Source organism: Schistocerca serialis, chromosome 2 (genome assembly GCF_023864345.2).
Source record: "Schistocerca serialis cubense isolate TAMUIC-IGC-003099 chromosome 2, iqSchSeri2.2, whole genome shotgun sequence".
NCBI lineage: Eukaryota > Metazoa > Arthropoda > Insecta > Orthoptera > Acrididae > Schistocerca > Schistocerca serialis.
The window spans coordinates 154,140,968-154,160,954 of NC_064639.1; positions in this window are offsets into that span (position 1 = coordinate 154,140,968).

Here is a 19,987-nt window from a genome sequence, read left to right on the forward strand (position 1 = left end):
CTTTTGTGGCAGCATAATTTACCCCCTTCTGAGCCGAAGTTAGATTTAACCTTGAGTAGTGAAGATCATCCTTTCTCCTAGTGTTTTAGCCATGCACACTGCTATTACTTTTGATTTCGTTCGGATTGTTAATAACAAATTTCATAAGAGAATACATATATGGTGAGGCTACAGTGAAGATTTCTAGCTCTTTAAATAAGTGTCCGCAGGATGATCTTGGATGAGCTCCAGCAGTTATTCTGATTACACGCTTTTGTGCAATGAACACTCTTTCACTCAATGATGAGTTACCCCAGAATATGCTTCCATTCGAAAGCAGAGAATGAAAATATGCGTGGTAATCTAATTCACTCAGATGTATATCGCCAAAATTTGCAGTGACCCTAATGGCATAAGTAGCTGAACTCAAACGTTTCAGCAGTTCCTCAGTGTCTTTTTTCCAGTTCAACCCCTCATCAATGCAAACACCTACATATTTTGAAAATTCTTCCTTAGCAACCGATTTCTGATCGAAGTCTATATTTATTAATGGGGTCATTCCATTTACTGTGTGGAACTGTATATACTGTGTTTTGTCAAAGTTTAATGAGAGCCCATTTGCAGAGAACCACTTAATGATTTTCTGAAGAACATCGTTTACAATTTCACCAGTTAATTCTTGTCTGTCGGGTGTGATAGCTATACTTGTATCATCGGAAAAAAGTACCAGGTTTGCATCTTCGTGAATATAGAATGGCAAGTCATTAATATATATTAAGAAGAGCAGAGGACCCAAGACCGAACCTTGCGGCACCCCATTCTTGATTGTTCCCCAGTTTGAGAAATTATCAGTCAGGCTAAACAGCCAACAGGCCAAGACTGCCACGAGGTTGACACGAAAACAGATTCGCACCATCTAGCAAGAAGTAATCGAATTACAGACGAGGGCAAATCAGGAATTGCAAAGACAATTTTAAACATTACAGATAACAAATAGGAACTAGTATATGAAAGTTACAACATAACATAACAGTCTTTTTTACAAAAGAAAATACAATTCAAGTAATGTACAGAGAAAGAATGAAAATGGAAGGGAAAACGATGTTTAAGAGACTACATTGTGGAGCGTATCGCTTTGCACATTTTTAATTAGCGGCTCTATACCTTGAGAAAGGTTTTTTTTTTTGCGTAATTGCAACTGTTCGTTAAGAGTGAGACCGTCCTTCCTAGATAGGTGTTTAAAAATTTCTAGCTCTTCTAAGATGTTAATCCTAAAGCCTTTTTTCTCCAAATGCAAGATCTGGACGTCTTTTACATCTTTATCATTATGTCCCGTGATTAATGATCAGCGAATGTGGAATTGTGAACATTGGTGCCTTTTTTGCCGAGAAGGTGTTCCTTACATCTTGTCGAAATAGCTCAGCCTGTTTGGCCTATGTAATAGGCAGGACGGTTGCAGCAAATAATTTTATAGACTGCAGAATTAGGCAGATGGGAAAGCATGGGTTTCAAATTATGAATGATATTACTTTTTAAAGAATTATTAATGGAGAAGGCTGCTCCACAGTTATATTTATTTTAAAGTAAATGCTGCATCCTATAAGAGACTGGAACACAAATGGTATAGAGAATTTTTTTTTCTTTTCATTAGGTTCGTTGTTAGAGAGGCCTAAGGTAGTGACTCTCTTATTGGTTTTCCCACTGAAAATATAATACTGGAAGGGTTACAGCCATTACTGACGGCACTGGTTTTAATCAGATTAATTTCAGAATCGAGATTTTCACTAGAAAGAGGGTTGCAGGTGGCTCTATGAATAGCTGAATGAAAAAAGGCCTTCTTATGAAAATCCATGTGTACTGAAGGGAATGGTATAATCTGATTAGAATTGGTTTCTTCACGGACAATATTGAAGCTAATTTTGTCGTCTACTATCGTAAGAGTAAGATCTAGAAAGTTTAACTGCCGGAACTGATTTTCCCGTTCACAACAGATGGGTTATAGGGCTGACTGTAAAACACGTCCAATCTTCACGGATATATTATTCATTGTTCTGTGTACGTTAGCGTCTTACCGGTTTTGGAATCATGTGTTTTCAGGCATGTGTTAGAAATGCATGATGTGATCAACTCCCAAAAAAATAAATTTAGTTGATGAAAGTTTTACATGATTGCAGGTGGAGAAGTATCCAAGGGGAGAAATATCTGCTAGGACCCATTATTATTGTAATATTTTATATTTTAGTCTGTTGTTGCATTTGGCTTTATTATGATTGCTGGTTTCACTCCAATTTGTAACACATTCAAATTTTTTAAAACAAATAAAGGATATAGTAAGTTTAATCTTATGTAACTAACCCAAAACACATGTTGGTAAATACGAGAGTGTACACAATGCACATTGTAATTGCAGGCTAACCCCATCTGCTTTGTTGCAGTCTCTGTAAGTCACTAATGCACAATCATTCAAAAAGGTAGAAATTAATACTGACTGTGGGACAATTCTTTGTGTCTCTATGCATTAATTACTTTTCTGTTCTGTATTTTGTGTCTTAGGCTTCTCGCAGTTTGTGTGTGTGCTGAGTGCACTTTTATTTTTTGAGGCCCTGTGTTACTCGAACCTATCAAAGAAAGGTAATTTGTCCTGTGTAGAACTTATCGCACTCTCCAAAACTTATTTTATATACTACTGATTACTAAATTTTCGGCTTTGCCGTCAATCCTACATCAGAGTCTCATTATAATGGAACCTTATGTACAACAAACCATGTTGATTGTATTAAGAAAACGTCTCGCTGTTTTTTTATAAGTTTCCTCTACTAGTGTGAACGCCAAATACCTTGTGTTCTTGGTGCATTTGATTTTGTTTCTCAGTAGCTGTAGCATTTTACTTTTACTTCTTTTATGTATTATGCTTACATCACTTGCCTGTGGATGTCCAATTTGAGCCGTTTCCGAAGTTCGGTCAAGGGCACTTTTAAAAGCGTAGTAGCCGTGCTGCTAAATTCTAGCAAAATGTATGGACTGGCAGGAATTCCCGATTACGTTATCTGAACACCGTTATCTATTGACCAAATGACTTCATCATCTTGGTGTTCCACACATAGAGAACGACACCTCCTAACGTGCTTGCTTACGCACATTTAACACACAAGACCTTGTAATTTATGACACTTAAGGAGACTGTGGACATCACATGTAACTAATGAGTTCTTCTCTAACTACAATTGATGTAGTCTGCATTTCTACATTTATCACATGTGTGTTTCAGATTAGTTACGTAATATAAAACTTCGTTTGATTTAACAGATATGGAAACGCTTGAGTTTTGAGGGAAATCAGTAGTCACTGTGAACAGATACTGGGAGTGCGCTCCATTGAAATATTTGAAAGGAGTTCTGTGTGATGATAATTACGGTAAAAGAATGACGAGCTACAAAACACTAGTTTATAACACCAGGGAAACGTCTGCAAACATTATTTTTTCTCTCTTTCCCTTCTTTCCGACCACCCCTTCCTGGTAGGAGTATGAATGAACGAATGAATGTATGTGTGGAGAGAACTAGCGGATGACGAACCAAAGATGTGTAGAAAGTGGTGGTTTACAAAGATGGTGTAGAATGGAAGGTTGAGCAAAGAGATTAGCAGAGGCTTCGGGATTTATCGATGGTCTAATAGGCCGGTCAGCCAATAAGAGCTATCCTGCCCCCTCAGTTTCTGAACGAGGTTACTTTGGTGGCTATGTGGCGCTGTTTGTCACTCTGTCGCTGGGAGCTGATGTGTGCAGTCGTTTCTATGCCGATTGTCGTTTTCGTAAGACAATGCTGTAGCAAAATGAGCTACGTCATTGTCGGTCATGGTAGAAACGTATTTATTAGTCAAAGTTGACAGGAAAATATCAGAAGACGGTGTAATTTTCGTAATTTTGATTGTTTAGCTAGATAGGACGTGGTAACTTAGTGCGGCGTAGGACCTCTGCCTGGCATCTTCATGTATGAGAAAAGTTAAACCGAATGTTCAATAAGTAAACGCGGGAGTACAATGTTACATTCTGATATTTGGTTGATTGTGGTTTTTATTAAAATTAACAATATTTTATTTGTTTAGTAGTTGTGCCGTTTTTGAGGGGGGGGGGGGGGATGTTCGTAACTCATAACGTGAAATTTCTAATGTAGTTACCGGCTTCAAATGTGTATAAAACGTTTGGAAACTTTGACAAAAGTAAATTTTCATATTTTTGCTGTTTTCTTTGCACCACGGTGTCGTTCAACTTACCGCAGCATTTGCTTGTAACGAAGGCTGAAGTTCGGTATTATTTGAGATAAAATTGAATTATCCGCTATATTAAGTGTTTAACTGACAAGGGGAAGGCCTCAGACAGGGCCAACCGATTCAACTCAAGTTAGGCAGGTTGCTAGTGTACAACTTAAAACGAAGGACTCTAAGATATTTTGGGTCAAAACCCCCGCAATTTTGAGAAATTCACCCCTAAAGGTTATGACGAGCAATCGACTCAAAATTGGCGGGGTCGATAGATAATTATAATTAGAGCATTTTTCATCATCAGGTATAGGGTACGAAAATGTATACTTTTCCAGAAATCGAGGTAAGAAACTTCTACAACTGCCGCTTCTGTACCCACATGGTAAACGCTTTTCGCCGACAGCACCTATAGCTCACCGGCACGGTAGCTCAGCGTGTTCGGTCAGAGGGTTAGTCGCCCTCTGTAACAAAAAACTGAGTTAATAGATCAACGATGAACCTGAATGGCTGTTATGGGACGTCCGCCCCGAACAAATGAAACGAACAATAAGGAACTAAATTAGATAACAATTTAAATAAAATAGCGCAACGGCCAACGTAACTGGCTGAGAGTCGGAGAACCCGGGTCCGAATCTCGAAGAAGCGTAGCGGATGTTGTTCTTTTCGTTTATGTTTTTCCATATCTCAATTAATAGGTATAGAAGGGTTAATAAGGTAAGTATTATTACCATTCCTTGTTGATTTACTTACCTTGTTAACCCTCCTATCCCTATCAATTGAGATATGGAAAAATACAAACGAAAAGAATAACATCCGCTACGTTCCTTCGAGATTCGAACCCGGGTTTTCCGATTCCCAGCCAATTGCCTTGGCCATTGCGCTATCGGCGCTGTCGGCAAAAGGCGTTTACCACGTGGGTACAGAAGCGGCAGTTGTAAAAGTTTCTTTCCTCGATTTCTGGAAAGTTTTGCGTTTGCGGACCCCATACCTGATGATGAAAAATTCTCTTTTTACAATTATCTACCGATCCCTCCAATTTTGAGTCGATTGCTCGTCATAAACTTTAGGGGTGATTTTCTCAAGATTGCAGGAGTGTTGACCCAAAATATCTTAGAATCCTTCGTTTTAGGTCGTACACAAGCGACCTGCCAAATTTGAGACGAATCGGTTGGCCGTGTCTGAGGCCTTCCCCTTGTGAGCTCAGTTATTAGGAACAACTTTTAAGAAATTTTATTTGGACCAGATATAGTTGTGTTTGTGGAGCGAGTACTCGTACATTTGGCCCCATGTGCGATTGACGTGGTTCACTATACTTGGCGCTCACTGTTAGCTACTGTGTAATGTGTATCAGGAAGTTGATTCGTAACGAAACTCATCTTAAACCTTTTGTGTTCTTAGGTAAGTTTTCTTTGTGACAGGTTTTGATATCACGTGCTTGGCGGTGAATAAATGCTTAGACCTCGCCAGAATAGTGAGAATAGAAATTTTGATACAAAAGTGATAAATTTTGGTGCAGTTCGTTTTTCTTCATAAATAATGGTTTTGTTTAATGGTTGTATTTGTAGTCTTATAGATACAGATTATTCCAGATCCAAGGTAGCTTGGTTCACCACTATCGAACGGTTACAAGCGATGCCAGAGAAATACAAATGCTGCGTACACTTTATGTAAAGTTGGGGTTTAGTTACAAGCTACAAATGTGATAGGTTGTGTCGTACATGCTAATTATCATAAATCACACTAGGTAGTTTTCAGTACAGCATTTAAATAATTAACAAAAATTAACTTCGATCATCTTTTGAAAGAAATTGTAAAGTTCTGTACTATGATACGTTACGATGCAAGCAACTCGTACTCTCATTTGTTGGGACTCTCACTTATAACGTTTAAACTTAATGAATACAGTGCTCTGGATGACAGTGTGTGACGAATGATGATAGTAGCTTAGTTATTTTGCTGCCTTTCCTATCTACCGCATCCCAACAGTGTGGCACAAGTAAATTTAGTTTAGAAGACCAATTTAAGTCCCAATTTGGAATTAATATCCTATTTTGTGTTGGATATTTATCTAGAAGTTTAGTGTAAACTATTTTCGTGGGTATAACAAAACTCTGTTCCATCAATGTAGTGTTAAATATTCGTTTGAATTCGTCCTAGTTGTTTTCACTTTCATCTCCCAAAATAAAAGCAAGGAATGAATACAGACCAGTTAAAATTTGTTTAGAATAGGAGTAAGAGTCCGGAAGGAAAGTTAGTTCCATGTCAGGTTCAACGCAAAAGCTGGCCCCTAGTCCCTCCCCTCGTTGGATCAGACAGTGAAGGTGTGCTACCGTCATAGGGAGCATTATTCGTTTCACAAATTTTTGTTTTGTGAATACCGAAGTTAATATAAAGAGTTTGAGTTAACTTGTCGGGTCATATAGAATCACTTTGCACTGCAAGAGGATCCGTATTGTGGTTTACCAAGACAACGTGAACTAGGTATGATGAAGATAAATTATCAAACAACAATCTTTAATGCCCATAGAATAAATAATAATTAAACAAAATAGCTAGTAATCGGTGGCAAATCGGCTTTAGGAATAACACACAGAAAAGAAGCTTTAATGCCGACTACTACAAGTGTAGCGTAATTTTACAACTGTAAAGACAAATGCGACAATTGCAAGATTAAGTATTAGTATAGTGTTTACTCAATTTTCCTGGAAGCTTATGATTGATAGTCCAACCTGTCTAACTCTCTATTCAATTACTGCCACCTTTTGTGTCTGACTCTTACAACAGTTATCGTAATTTTCCTTTCATTTATAATAAAGTTCTAGAGCAGCCAAGAAAATATATTGTTTGGTATCTGTTTTACACCTTGCAGCTCATCCGTATCGGTCTTGTCTCTTTGCATTCGGGTGACAGGTCTCCGAAAGGTAAGATGCAATTTAACGCGGAACTCTTGCTTGGTCACCATATTTGCAGCACGGACTGCTGAACTGACTGATTCAGAACTTCGGTTGAGTGGATAAAGCTTTTCCTTGCTTTAAGCTTTGGCAGATTGGTGGTCAAATGGTTGATGTGCTTCGGAAGTCTTAGGTCTTGGTGGGCCACAGGGATCAGAGTTAAGTGGACAGTTCCTTGAAAAGCGAAAAATGAGAAACTCGTTCCAGGTGTGAAGTGTTTGATGTGGGAGACCTGTTTGCATCATGGTATCTCTTACCTGGCAGATATATGAGGGACATTCAATATGAAATGCAACACATGTTTTTTCCTCGGCCAATTTCGGTTGAAAAAATAGGGAGTTCATTGTGGGTCATCTTGCAATATTCCCGCCTTAGTCCCTACAGTGGCGCTGTATGTAGCCTTCATAGTGGCGTCTGTAATGGAGGTACGATCAAAGCAGAGCTGCCACTGTGATTGTTTTGGAGGGAAACCAGAGCACCACAGACACTGATAGGCGCTTGCAGAATGTCGACGGAGACCTGGAAGTCAACAAAAGCCCGGTGAGTCGTTGGACGAGGTGCCTCTCATCATCGCATCAAGGTCGCGCAGTTCCGTCCTATCTCTCGCCTACAGGCCGGCCGCGCACAGATGTGACCTCTGCGATGTGTCCGTCGCCCCAAAAATGCAAGTGGACTTCTCCATCCCCATGTCAAGGCATTAGCCTCTCACAAGTCTGCGCATTTGAGGGGAGCTCACAAAACTTCATTGGACTGTTCTTCAAATGGTTCAAATGGCTTTAAGCATTATGGGACTTAACATCTGAGGTCATCAGTCCCCTAGACGTAGAACTACTTAAACCTAACTAACCTAAGGACATCACACACATCCATGCCCGAGGCAGGATTCGAACCTGCAACCGTAACAGCCGTGTGGTTGCAGACTAAAGCGCCTAGAACCACCGGCACACCGTTCTTCATCATCCACCCTACACCCTGGATCTCGCACCTTCCAACTGCCATCTGTTTGATCTAATGAGGAATGCACTACTTGGTAAGCAGAACGTGGATGATGGTGAGGTTATTGATGCAGCAAGACTTTGTTCCTACGTCGACCAGTAGAGTGATACCTTATAGGCGTTCCGCCCCTCCCAGTAATGTAGTACAGGGTTGTCGCATTAAGCAGTGATTACGTTGAAAAATAGTTTTGTAGGCAAAAGAATGGGAAATAACTTGGCGTATTGGAATCCTGAATGAAAACAACTTGATTTCAGAAAAAAAGTGTTGCATTACTTGTTAAACGCCCCGCCGAATACACGTTATAGAAACTCCCTCGGAGAGAAGCTTGTGGCTCTGTTTGTAGGAGGAAGCTAACACGATAATGACACCTGTGTCGAAGGGTCGGGAGTGGGGAGGATCCATCACGGCCATATCCGGCGCTAATGGGAGCCGGGCGTCCCGCGTGGCTCCTGATGAGATGGCTGGCCTGACCACCTCTGTGATCCACTCCTGGCGATGGCGACACGCTGCGCGGACGCACCGCGAAGGTAATTACGATGACGATGGGTCATGACCGCGACCTCGCAGCGTAAGTACTTACAGGGCTGAGGCAAGCGGATTAGCGTCAAGTGAAAGCAGAGTTCACATAGGGTTTGCTGTTCAGTAGTGTCTGGCATATAATATTAGTAGTCGAATCAAATTTATCGTTGAAGTGACAGGTTAAAGTCAAAATACAGTGAGTTGACAGAACTTACGAGATAGCGATTTGCTCATACAGTATACAGATAAAGGTAGTAGAGCTGACAAAAGGTATGAAAGGGCATTGCATTGGTGGAGCTGTCATTTGCACTCACACGATTCGAGCGAAACGATTTCCGACGTAATTACGGCCACAAGACGGATGTCAACGTACTTTGAACGCGGGAATGGTAGTTGGAGCTACACCAATCGGACATTCCATTTCGGAAATCGTCTGGGAATTTAATATTACGAAATCCACAATTTCAAGAGAGTGTCAATATTCCCAAATTTCAGGTATTGCCTCTCACTACATACAACATAGTGACTGGCAGTCCTCACTTAACGACCGAGAGCAGTGGCATTTGCGTAGAGTTGTCAGTGCTAACAGACAAGCAACACTGTGTGAAATGGTCGCAAAAATCAATGTGGGATGTACGAAAGAAGTATCCATTCGGACTCTGCAGCAAAATTAGGCGTTAATAGGCTCTGGCAGCAGACGACCGACGCGAGTGCAATAGCACAACATCACCTGCAGTACCTCTTCTGGGTTAGCGACTCTATTGATTGGATCCTAGACGACTGGAAAACCGTGGCCTGGTCAGGTAAGTCCCGATTTCAGTAGGTAAGACCTGATGGTAGAGTTCGAGTGTGGCGCAGATCCCACGAAGCGATGGACCCAAGTTTTCAACAAGGCACTGTGCAAGGCGCTGGTGGCTCCATAGTGGTATGGGATGTGTTTACATGGAACAGATGAGTCCTCTGATCCAACTGATCCGATCATAGACTGTAAATGTTAGGTTCACCTACTTGGAGACCATTTGCTGCCATTCATGGATGTAATGACCCCTTATGATTCTTATGGATGACAAACGGCCTTGTCACAGAGCCACAATAGTTCACGGCTGTTTTAAGGAACATTCCGGATAATTCGAGCGAATATTTGGTCACCCCGATTGCACGACCTGTATCCCATCGAATATTTATGGGACATAATCGAGAGGTCTGTTGGTTCAGAAAACACTGCACAGGCTACATTTTTGAAATCATGGACGGCTATAGAGGCAGCGTAGCTCAGTACTTCAGCAGAGGATTTCCACCGACTTTTTAGGTCCATGCCACGTCATGCTGCTGCACCCTGCGGGACAAAAGTATATCCGACACTATATTAGTAGCTATCCCATTATATTTATCACCTCGTATATGATCAAGGTACATAAATTAGAGTGCGAACTGGTCGCTTTGCTGCGCTGCGGGTAGTGTGCACCTGATACCTGCCGCTCATGTGACCGTTCACCGGTGACGTAATTCGTGGCAATGAATTTATGTGGTTGATAATTTTATGGAATCAGGGCAGTAACGTGGTTCGATGTGGAGACATGATGGCATGACGGTGTCGTGGAAGGACGTACACATTAACGCACAGCGACTGGGTTTCCCGATTTGTTGATGTATCAGCGCGACTATACAACGCATTTGTGAAGCACTGCATACTACTATCAGCCGCGTAACCAGGAGTAAGAGCGTTGCTCGTAAGAAAGATCCTACCGAGAGGGATCAGACATGTCACACGTTGTCAATGGAAATCGGTTTGGACGTTGAGAGAAATTGCTGTATCGAATTCAAGTACCTTGAACGAGTTTTCGAGAGAACTTTTTGAAGGGGGCACCATGTGACAGACATTTGAGGTGGAATATCTCGCAAAAGCGATTTCTTACAACAGTACACAACGTTACGTATTTCTATGGGCCGAACAACAGAGAAATCGGAGAGTAACTAATTGGTGATGTAAAATTGTCTGCCGAAAGTAATGCCTACACATTTTTTAAACATTCGTAACTAACGTGCTACATCTTCGTCTTCACATTCTCCTTTCATACTCATTTACCAACTCCTGGCGAATAACAAAATTCTCCCAGTAAGAGACCAGTTTGTTGATACTGAGAATTTAGTCTCCTGCGTATGTAGTGAACAACAGCTAGATAATGATGTGATGTGACGAACGAGTAATATTTGTACTAGTGGTAACAGCAGTCATGCTTCATACGTATGTCTCGGACACAGCGTCATTGAGAACAAAAGATTTTCTGTTAATAATAACCTGAACAAATGGATCATAAATTCTGGTCTATAATAACACTTTTGATTTGTATAACGGTATTAATATTGTGACCATCTATTCCCGAAGCACAGCCTCTAATCACAACACTGTTGTACTGACTCAGTTATGATCAAATGACAAAGAAAAATTTTTAACTCTTGTGTTTCGTTGTATTGTAATTTTCATCTCACTCTTGCATATGATTGGCTTATGGATGAACAAGAACAGTGTGATTGCGTAGCGGGAAGAAAGAGGCTATTGACTAAAAATGACAACGTCCATATCTTAGTTCATTGATCCTCATTTACTATTCCCACAGTTCGCACTGCCTACAACAATCTACATTCCACATTATTTACAAGTAGCCAGCGGACATAATTGTTTGTTAGCATTACAATTCAACTTCAGCTAGCTTCACACACACAGCTAACATAGCACACCACAGTCCCGTAAAATCAACTGACGATTGGTTTGTGATGTGCTCCACAGCTGACATGTTCTACTAAACTACTCACTCAAACAGACAATCTGTGAAAATATCACACTCTGAAAAAAAAACACTCTCTAAAAATATAATTCTCAAAGACTACCTAATAAGAAAACTATAACAATAATATTATCTTAGAACTCTTCCATTTAGTCCGTGTTTGCATAGAAAAACAGTAATATCAGAAATTGGGTCCGCCTGGATGCAAAACACCTTGTTATTCTTTTATTTCTTTATTATCCCAAACTAATTTCGGCGACAAACATCATCATCGTCATTGAGGTTTTTTATTCCAAAACATACAGAAAATGGCATGATTATACAAACACAGTAAAACATTATTACATATTTACAATTCGTCGTTTGAAATATAGTTTTCTATTGATACTTCTATAATACCTTATTTACTGTATGTTACAGCATGTTTTAAGCAATTATTGGCGCTATTTGGTGTGTATTGAGCTGTTGATTAGCTATTCTTGTACTCACGTTCGTTGGATGATATGAAAAACAAAACTTTTGCACTTTGTTTCTGATCCAGAATATTACGCCATCTTGCTGTTCGCGTGTGTCGCGAGAGGCGTATCGCATGTGGCGAGAAAGGCTATGAAAAACTGTAGCGCGAATTACGACGACTTGTGTTCATTATTTATGTCTTTGTGTGTGATGGGGAAGTAGTTCTTATGAGTGCGTGTGCTTTCTGTTCTGTGTCCTTCGTCAGTTCTCTCAGAGCGGTAAGGAGTGTGTTGTTGCAAAGTGTTGTGTTTTCATTTATTTCAGAGGCAGAATACATTGAGGAAACAGAAAAATTTCTGGCAGAGAATGAAACAATCAAACTAACCTGTGACCCAACACAATGATACCAAAGAATTGTAACGTCTCTCTTAAAAAAACATCGCACTCACCTTGACACAGAACCAGGCAAAAAGACTGACACAAAGAACCCTAAATCTCCAAGCCTGCCAAAGGGTTAACAAACCCCTCATCCCAGTCAGGCCAGTGGTTTGCTTCAGAAAAGCCCCATGTTACTTACTGGGGAGACACACGCACACTTGCCTACAGAAGACATACACATACACAAATAACAGAAGCCTCAAAAACACTGGAGACATAGTAGAGACAATTAGGAATGTCAACATCCCCCAAACAGCAAAATTGGTATCTTTTGACATAACATCCATGTACACAAACATACCCACAGAGGTACTATAAACATTGTAGAACAACAGCTAAAAAGCAAGAAATTTCCAGATGTACATATAAATGAAATCTCATCCATCCTTAGGCTAATCACAGAACAAAACTACTTCACTTTTAACAACAACTTCTACTTGCAACAAGCAGGGCTTCCCATGGGGCCCCCATCAGTGGAATCTTAGCCAACATTTTCTTGGACCGTATAGAGAACACAATATTCAATAACACTGTATAACTAGGAGGGTACAAAATAATCTACTAACACCGATATGTGGATGACATAATCCGTCTTGTGGATGAAACACATAACAGGATAGAAGAGCTACACAGTAACATGAACGCAGTACACCCACAAATCCACTTCACAATGGAAATAGAAAAGAACAAGAAACTAAATTTCTTCGATCTGAAAACCACAAGAAACAACCATCAACATGAATCCTCCATCTACAGAAAACCCACATCCACAAGCACTGTTATCCACAGCTCATCCAACCACTTGCCAGTGCATAAATATGCCAGTTTCACACACATGCTCCACAGGATAAACAGAACACCTCTTAAACCAGAAAACTACGCACAGGACGTAAATAATGAAGTCGTCGTAATTCCCGCTACAGGTTTTTTTAGCCTTTCTCGCCACATGCGAATTGTCTTTCGTGACACAAGCGAACAACAAGATGGCGTAATTTTCTGGACCAGAAACAAAGTGCAAAAGTTTTGTTTTTCATACCATCCAACGAACGTGAGTGCAAGAATAGCTAATCAACAGCTCAATACACACCAAATAACTGGTTTCCACAACACTACCACAACCCCAAGTATATACTGCTGACATACGAAGTTCACCGTTTAGTATTTGCTTATTAACAGCCGCTCACATGGTCGCGTATGAATTGATGTTCGCTAAGTAAAAAGACGGCAACAGAAAAAAGGGCACAGAAAATATGTCGCAAACAGCACCTACAATTGCTTAAAACATACAATAAATAAGGTAGTGTGAAAGTATCAATAGAAAACTATATGTCAAAAGACGAATTGTAAATATGTAATAATGTTTTACTGTGTTTGTATAACCATGCCATTTTCTGCATGTTTTAGATTAAAAAAAACCACCGATGATGTTGATATTTGTCGCCGAAACTAGTTTGGAATAATAAAGAAATAAACGAATAACAGGGTGTTTTTCATCAAGGTGGACTCAATTTCTGATATTACTGTTAAGAAAAGTATACTTCAATATCGTGCATGAGAAAGCTCGACTGAACAGACGTTAAATCAACAGAACAGAATTTGAAAATATTTATTATACTGCTACGGATCTTACCAAAATATTGGTTTACCTGACTCTACTGTTTCCTCTCATTTAATTTAAATCCCAATATACACGTCACTTGTGTAACTATGTAGTGGTCGTGGCAACTTACCCATGCGCCATAGCCCCTGGTGCTATTTTCTATACAGTTCCTTTTCTCACATTATGTATCATGATCTGCTTAGTCCCACGTGATCAGTATTTCACACATGATATTATTCCTTACATAAGTAATCTCTGGAGTGACCATGCGGATTTTCCAGTGCAGTTTGACCCTGCTGGAGCCGCTGGGAACATGGCTAATGCACTCACCCTCTTTTGCCCATGGAGTACAAAATGAAAATTTCACACGGTTTTACTGAGCTAAATTAGCTTACTGACGTTAATTTTCCTACTCAGGCAGTCACCATGGTTGTTTGTCCATGCTGAATCCTGTCTTTTTTCTCATTACATCAAAAAATTTAATTTTCAGAAAATGATATTTCTTCTTACGGCTTTCTTAAATAATCCCAACTTAGAAACAAACACTTGCCAACATGTCAACTTTCATCTATCACATGCAGTTATTTTCTAATCATGTCCAACGTAGTTGGACCATTGGTCTGGAAAAAAAGAATCATAACATTCCCAGATTTACCTACCCAAAAAACACATCAATATCCGAAAATATCCACCCATCGGTTTGTCACGGTTTTTATTCCTAAAATAAGAAACATTATTTGTAACTATCAGGTTAAGTACTTCACATTTATACCTGTGTGCAGAAAAATATTTGTAGTACACAACAAAGATAACCGTTCAGGCCAAGAACCAGCACCAGGGTGTGGCTCTGCACACAGTGCCTGGTTTACAACTCCACTGTGTACACATATTTATTCAAACTGTCGCCCCCAGTCCAGGCTACTGCTGGCACAGCGGCAGGTATTGCAGCATTGTTCTGTTGGCGACCTGTCTAGATGAGGGACTGCCCTGTCTGCCCCGTATGGCTGTGGGCCTGCCCAGCAAGATTTGCTAAGTGAAGGGCCTGCTGCCAGTTGCTTTCACCTCACAAGATGCCATTTCTACGAGCTAAGAACCGTAAAAATACCTCACGTTTTTAGCGCTCTATCAGGATCCACCAACATCTGCTCAGGCCGTTAACTTTCTACAGTGCTCAAGGTTTGTCAGGTTGCAACAAAATCTTTTTCTGTACATGTAAAATAGGTTAGAGAGTAACATGTCCTCTCTCAATATCATTTGAAGATTTTGTTTCAACTTTATTACAATTACCTGAAAATTGATGTGAGTCTGATACACTTGCTGGGAATGGAGAATTGTTTCATTTCTTGCTAGAAGGCAGTGAGGCTTCATGATTGGTAGTACCTCAGTGGGCCTGTGGAAGGCTTTCATAGTGTCTCAAAAGTGGGGAACAGTAATCGTGTGTGTCCACTTTTACAGAAATGGTCCTGTAACCCAGTTGGTAAAGGGATCATCTCAGTTAGCTAATCTGCCTGCCATTTGTGGAGTGTCTCCAGATGACACAACTTACAGCTTTGTATACTTGAGGGTGAAATTTTCTTTTCCATCTGCACACAAAAAGTGCCAACCATTGCTGCTATCCTGGTGTAAGAAAGTTCATTGCTTTCCTCCACAAATTACTGACAGTCCAATCAAATTAATGGGATGTAGGCGGTGCTAATCAAGGAAGAGGGACAATTCGAAATTGTTATCAACCTAATGAATCATTATGACAAATTATTCAATAGTTGAGAGGGAAGATGCTTTTGCTTTCCTCTGTTTAACATACGAAAGGGAACATATTCTTTTGTCAGATTGGCAGCGAGATACCGTTCCCCTCCTCCTGTGGATCTTGGGGACTGTGGAGACATCAGGTGAGTGATTGGGTGAGGGAGGACTTTCTTCCTGGCCCTTTCCTGATGCAGACGAGTGCCCTCTCGCTGAACTTCAAGGATGGAAGTTTCGACCAGGCAGCATTTTGTAAGCAGTTTGAATTTAATTCAAGTGGTTATACATTTCAAATCCTCAGTTTTTCATTTTAAATATTTGTGTTATATACCTCGCTTTTGCGAGATGTCCACATGTGGATGTATTGTTCATTTTTTGCTCCCAGCGGTCTTCGAATTTAACGTTAGTCCTACGAACTTTACAATGCTTGTAATTTAGTTTTCTACATACTTTATAATATTGTTTTTTTTTACTCATTGTCATTTCTTCTGTTGATTATATTACACAAAAATTTCGTGTTCTTCATCTGACTCACGTATTGAGATCCCGTATATCATACAACTTCCATACGGTTAGGCGACCCTCAATGACAAATCTAACCAGCTGCATTTTTGTGATGTTTAATTGTTACGAGTTTCTGTTGTGTGAATGCACAATCACTGTTTTTAAATGTGCAAAAGATGTTCAGGTGGTAACAAGTGTCGAACAACCATATGTTTTTGTAACAAGAATATTTGGTATAGAAACTATTGATCCTTATTTCGACCTCTTCCAGGTCTGTTAATTACGCCACTATTCAAGTTAAGTGTGTGATGCGTCACATGTAGCAACATGGCGTTTAATTTCCGCAGGCACTACGTCAGCTAATTACGACGCCAATATACGTCTTCTGTACTTGCATGTAGGCGTCGTTTCAGGTCACGCCACGCCGTTGTTTGAGGAAGCTGGAGTTCCTGGCGTGCCTGTTTTGTAAACTTCCGAGGGATCCGTGTGAACGTTTCTCCAATACGCTCCACATTTTCATAAGACATACGTCGTCGATCTGTGCTCTTCTCTTTGCATATTCAACCAGCTTCTAAAAATTTTTATGCCCGTCATAAATCGGCTCATGGAGAGGCGGCTTCTTGCTGAATCGACGGCGGAATGTACGCTGCACTTGAACGATAGATTGACTTTGCACAGATTCCAACACCCAAAATGATCTGTCTTGTAGTGTAGCCACCATGTTGCTGGCTGTGTCAAAACACTGAACCGTGTTCTGTCCAGTGACAGGCACATCGATTTTTTAATAGTTTGTATACAATAAAAAACAGAAACGTTTGGTTTCTTTTTGAATACCCTATATTTTTCAGGACTGTTTTTTGAACAGAACGTCATATAGTTACAGGTATGGAAATGGTAAATGTAGGTGCATATAAATTTCCAGCACATATAAGTAGAAACATTATAGAGCAAGGATGGGTTGCCATATGTGTTAAAATCTGTCATAGTGTGAAAGATTTGGAAACTAAAAAAGACTGTATAGAGCAACATACAGAAGCATGTGCATGTGAGCTTAAACTGAATAATGACACTTTTATAATTATAGCCATGTATAGGTCCCCATTGTGAAATTTTCAACTATTTTTGAAAAACTTGGATTCTTTGGTGTGCTATCTGTCAGAAAGAGGTATGCATATTATTGTTTGAGGGGATCTCAATGCAGATTTTCTGAAAGAATCCGATAGGAAGCTTGACCTTGAAGTATCACTTGTTTATTTCATTTTGACATCAGTTATTGATTTCCCTACTCAGGTGATAGAGGAAAGCAGCACACTGACAGATAATATTTTCATAGACCAAGATAAATTTAATCAAATAAAAGCTTCTCCTGTTAAGAATGGTCTGTCTGATCATGATGCAACCCGACTTGCAGTATATGATATAGTCCATAAAGTAATGCAAAACAGTCCTTCAAAGTAGTGTGTTCAATTAACGATTTAACAACTGAAAATTTTAGGGAAAGCTTGCAACAGTTAGACTGGGATGAGGTATACAGGGAACCTGATGCTGATTTAAAATTTAATGTGTTTCATGATACCTTTGTGAGTATATCTGGAAACTGTTTCCCTAAGAAAACAGTGAAATATAATTGTAAGAAACCATGTAAAAAGCCATGGCTTACGAAAGGGATAAAAATATCTTGTAAACTGAAAAAGGGAATGTATCTTACAGCTAAGAGGAGTAATGAGCCCCAAACAGTGAAACATTAAAAAACTACTGCACTGTACTGAGAAAAGTTATTAAAAATGTTTAAGTATGTGCATTATGTTTGACATTGACACATCTGATAATAACATTAAAACAATCTGGAATATTGTTAAAAGGAAAACAGCACAACCGAGAGCACAGGACAACTTCATTTCTATCAAACTCAATGAAAACTTCGTTAACAAGAGGTCAGAAGTAGAAAACATTTGTAATAATCATGTTTAAATGTTGTAGAGAAAATAGGATGCAGCTATTCGTTAGAAAATGTAAGGCAGTATATGGAAATGACAATACCTATGCAGTTTGATAAAACTGAAATTCAGATCACCTCTCCTACTGAAATTATGGAAATAATAAATTCACTCAAAACTGATAGCTCACATGGAACTGATAGCATTTTCAACAGAGCACTAAAAGCTTGCTCCCAACAAATAAGTAGGATCTCAGCTACATATATAGTAGGTCACTGAAACAGGGCATTTTTCCAGGTAGACTGAAACACACTATTGTTACGCCATTGAATAAAAAGGGGATATTTCTGATGCTAACCACTACCAACCAATCTCACCTATGACAGCTTTATCCAAAGTTCTTGAAAACGTGATGTATTCAAGAGTAGCATCACATACTTGCAAAAGTGAAATACTAACAAATGTCAATTTGGTTTTCAGAAAGGCTTTTCAACAGAAAATGCTGTATATGCTTTCACAGATCAAATACTAAATACACTGAATAACCAAACATCACCAACTCATATATTCTGTGATCACTCAAGGGCTTTTGATTGTGTGAATCATGAAATTATTCTAGATTAGCTTAAGTATTGTGGTATGAATGGGACATTGCACAAATGGTTTAATTCATATTTAACTGGAAGAATGCAGAAGGTAGAAATTAACTGTACAGGCAGTCTGAAAAAATCTGTCATATCACTGGGGATGTACAATGAGTGGCGTCACACAGGTTTCAGTCTTGGGTCCCTTATTGTTCTTAATATATATTAATGACTTTCTACTCTAATTAATGAAGGTGCAAAGCTAGTTCTTTTTGCTGATGATGCAAGTACAGTAATCACACCCAACAAGCAACAATCAGCTGAGGAAATTGTAAACAATGTCTCTCAGAAAATTATTAAGTGATTCTCTGCAAATGGACTCTCACAAAATTTTGAGAAAACACAGTTTATACAGTTCTGTGCTGTAAATTTGCGTAACACCGTTGATAAATATAGACTGTGAACGGAAGTCAGTTGCTAAGGCAAAATATTCAAATTTTCTGGGTGTGTGCATTGACGAGAAATTGAAGTGGAAAAAACACATCGATGATCTGCTGAAACGGTTAGGTTCAGCTACTTATGCTGTTAGGGTTATCGCAAATTTTGGTGATAAACGCATCAGTAAATTAACCTAATTTGCCTATTTTCGTTCACTGTTTTCATATGACATCATATTTTGGACAGTTTGTCATTGAGAGAGAGAGTATTCGTTACATAGAAGAGTGTAATCAGAATGTAGCTGGAGCCCACCCAACATCACTTGCAGACATTTATTTTACGAACTCGGGACATTCACAGTACCTTCTCAATACATATATTCACTTATGAAATTTGCTGTTAATAACCCTTCCTAATTCAAAAACAACAGCGAAGTGCATAGCTAAAGCACTAGAAGAAAGGATGATATTCACTATTCTGGATTAAATCTCACTTTGATACAGAAAGGGGTGAATTATGCTGCCTAAAAAATCTTTCGTGATTTGCGAAACAGCATTAAATTCTGACAGATGGCCAAATAACATTTAAAAGCAAATTAAAAGAACTTCTGAATGACAATTCCTTCTGCTCAACAGATGAATTTTTAGATATGAAGTACTGACTGTTAAAAAAATGAATTAATTATTCTCTGCAGAGAAAACTTATGTTAAAGTGACACATTCCACATCAATTACGAAATGTCGTTTTCATGATCTGTGTGGAACAAGTATTAACGTATGTGTGTATGTATGTGCCA